Source organism: Austrofundulus limnaeus, unplaced genomic scaffold, assembly GCF_001266775.1.
Source record: "Austrofundulus limnaeus strain Quisiro unplaced genomic scaffold, Austrofundulus_limnaeus-1.0 Scaffold31, whole genome shotgun sequence".
Lineage (NCBI taxonomy): Eukaryota > Metazoa > Chordata > Actinopteri > Cyprinodontiformes > Rivulidae > Austrofundulus > Austrofundulus limnaeus.
The window spans coordinates 1,086,189-1,089,866 of NW_013952433.1; the positions used below are offsets into that span (position 1 = coordinate 1,086,189).

A 3,678-nucleotide genomic window follows, 5' to 3' on the forward strand; every position below is an offset into this window, starting at 1 on the left:
TATATATTGTTAATAAAAGTAACCAATCTGCTGTGTCTGCAAGAATTTAATGGCCTTCCTAGCACCTCAATGATTAGAATCATTACATAGGTCATGAACAGACATGTATACATGTAATGTTTTTTGGAGGGCTTTTATCAGAGTACTAAAGGTATTGCTTTATTGTTAGTTTACTACTTTGGGATTCTTTTTCACAGCAATAGACTTAGTCTCAATTGAAAAAAACAAAACCAGAAACGGTTTTACAAAAAACATGGTAAAACTGGAAAAAAAGACAAAGCATGATTTTTCAGTAAAAAAAAATCATCAAAATTAATCAAAAGAGGACAATCACTTGCCAAAGAGAAATCCTGACAAACTCTACAATCTTAATTTAAATATGTAATAATGTCTTTAAAATAAATGTAAAAGACAGCTTTAACCACAAACAACACCTCCCATAATGCATGTTAATTATTTTACCTGGAAAAAGACAGCATCCCAGCACTTTGTGGAGGTGTAGGGTTCATTAGTAGCTGGCAAAATTCAATTTGTAAAATCTCAAWTTTGCTGCATTTTTCATGCTACYTTTGCTGCAGCTCATTTTGTAATTGTCGCAAAWTTAAACTGAAATACGCCTTTATTGGGAAATCCTTATAAGAAAGTGGGAGAGTTCAGATTTCAAGACGGCAGCTCCATAACTACAACTCAACAACAGTGAGTAAAACTCTTTCTTTTACTTWCACTGACAMTTTTTGTTACTTATTTCACATTTAGTCAATCATATATGGAGTAATTTACAATGWTTATTAGATAACATGTTATAATGCTGTTTCAGCATGAAATACCACATAGAGCTCAGTTATTTTTTGTTACCAGTTCTCAGCTGTAGCAAKGAGACAAGGTATGTTACATTTCATGTTTAGTCATAGATAAARATAAAACARTGAAGTTATTTACAACTGGCCCTTTGAGTGCCACCCGTGCTTAAGCGACCCTCAGTGAAAATGATTTGACATCCCTGAAATATATCAATAGATACTTGTTTTGCTCAGCTTACCTCTTTCTTTTTTACCTTATAAGCTGCAGAAATAATGTCCACATTTCTTTTAGCCACTTTAATGTGGAACCTGCTTGCTCAAACCATTATATTTATGAAGATCAGTTTCATTAATGAAAGAATTGAAGCAAATATTACATACTATGTCTAAATTTGTTGATTCAACCAAATCTGAAGAAACACTAAGATCTAACTCTGAATCTTCAAGTGTAAAACACTGACAAATTTGTAATGTAATAAAGAGCTATACTATTTRGAAAAGTACTAGACATTTTTGCTTTAAAATGTTTTAAAATCATTTCCAGTCCTTCACATAATTTTATATATAATTAATTTACAAAAAAAAATACAATAAAAAAGTCTACACCAACTTTATGATACAAATATTTGTTGCTTCTTTAGATAGAAAACTCCTGACCCACAAAAACAATTGTAACCTGGTAATCATGGTAATGGATATGTAATAGCATGGTTAGCTATCGTCTGGGAGTCATTAAGTTCAAAGATAGCTCAGGATGATCGTAAAACAGCCYAATAAAGTGAAGTCAGCACAGCATGGTCTATTATAATAACCCTAAAATTCACAGATTATTAATACCCCAAACATCCTGTCAAATAAATTCAAGAGTGCTCTAAACAGTTCTACATATTATTCAGTTTATTTTTTTTTTGGATTAAACTAATAAAAATAAAATGAATAGGTATCCACAAAGAAAGTAATGTTTCTCTTTTTTTTCTGAAATGGAAATGCAGTGTTTTACTCATGAAGTTACAGTAATATTTCCAAAGCTAATATYATTGGTCTGTCTTCTCTTTTACTGAAAAAAAAAAACTGTGCTGCTGTTTGATGTAGCCTTTGTTGCCATAGTAGAGTAAATACCATCTTAGTAAGGCCTATTCAGTGACTAGATTCTACACAGAGAAAAATATAATAATAATTTAAGGTAAATTAGGTTGTTTTCTTGTTGATTAATTCAGCTCCTCTTACAATTTTCTCAGAAAATCTCTTCCATGATCACAGTATGAAGACAGTAATCCCAGCACACGCAGTGCAGAAGGCAGGAAAACATGAATTAGTCACCTATTGAGTGTGCTGAATCCAACAGTTTAGGAGTTGGACCAGCAGCAGTGGATTTGTGTGATGATAAGAATAATTAAGTTTACCAGGAAATGTTCTTCKTCATTTCTGAAGAGCATTTAAATTGAAATGTCTTGATAATGTCCTGGAAAACTGCAGAATATATTTTACTAGAAAGCATGAAATGACAAAGCTATGCCAGTTTGCACAAACTTGATCACCAAGCTTCATTTTCTTGCTCATTTTATTAGATTAAATGAATGAATAAATTACATTTTTATTGAAGTGCCATGCACATCCGTGCCCAGCCCATACATGCTTGTATGACACTATTGACATTAGAGACATGGCTACATATCAACCCATTCTCACTCCCAACTCGTCACATATTGACGTTTTCCAAGGTTCCCTCTACGTCCGATATTGACGCGCGGGGTACCCCCCTCACGTCAGTTACTGACGAGAMGGGGCGGAAGCTGTTGTCATATTTTCAGAAAGTGTATAAAATGCGCAAAAACGACCGTTCCAAAGCCTGAAATTACTTTAGTTCACTTTAGACACCCTGTCCCTGACCCTAGTAGGTAAAATTAACCATTTTTAGAAAATGTACGAAATTCAGGTGAACAAGTTCTAAAGCGTAAAATGACCTAATATTCACCATGGACATCCTACCCCTGATCCCAGTACCTAAACTTAACCATTAAACCCGATCCCTCATGTTAACCTCAGACACCCGCCCCAAAGCCCCCTGGTGGCGCAACCCAGAAAAGCCGTGCGCGTCAAGGAGTGACGCGAGGGGGGTACCTTCTGCGTCCAAATAAGACGCAGAGGGAACCTTACCTTAAACGTCAATATGTGACGAGTTGGGAGTGAGAATGTGTAGTACATATTTATGAATACAAACTCAATATGAACACACAGGATACAATGCTGTTTGTTTAACAACCCTCTATATAACTTTTGCCAACATAAACCCTTCATTTAAAAAAAATCTAAATATCACCCTCCAACCACCAAAATAAATCTCAAGGAGAATAGAAAAACTGGTTAAATAAAGGTTAATTCGTAGGTCTGTACTCCTTACCTGCCAGTTCAATCACAGTTCCAGTGAGTTCTGGTTAATCTCATGGTAACTTCCAATCCAATATGCTGGTCCTGCAAATGCAAGAGGGAAATTATAAACACTGTGTTCTACATTTTTACTGTAGGTCAATGTTCTTACTGGCTACATGACATTCAACGGTATACATAACGAACAGTTTGAGAAAAAAAATCACAGTGCATCTGTACAACTCTTGACTTTCTACAGTATTGTACATCAGATTCAAAGTTCCTTTCTTTCTCTGATTAATCTCTGAGTCATCTTTTACATTCAGTTTTCAATGACTTCCCTTACAGATGCTGATATTATGCTGCTTTTAAAAATTTCCATCAAAGAAGTGAGAGTGTACCGTAAGCTACCATATTTCAGAAGAGCTCATTCCTCAGGGACAAGGCGACAGTCAAATCCATAAAACCTCACAAACACACACACACATTATCTCTCTCTCACACACACACA

At 34.8% G+C, this 3,678-nt stretch overlaps 1 protein-coding gene across 1 annotated transcript in view; it reads right to left on the minus strand.

The window, feature by feature from the left end:
• Positions 1–3,272, minus strand: part of lrrc4ca (leucine rich repeat containing 4C, genome duplicate a) — a gene marked incomplete at its 5' end in the record, with an annotated part of 18,613 nt that extends 15,341 nt beyond the window's left edge. The window contains 1 exon segment of the mRNA XM_014005536.1: positions 3,202–3,272.
• Positions 3,273–3,678: the final 406 nt, after the last annotated feature.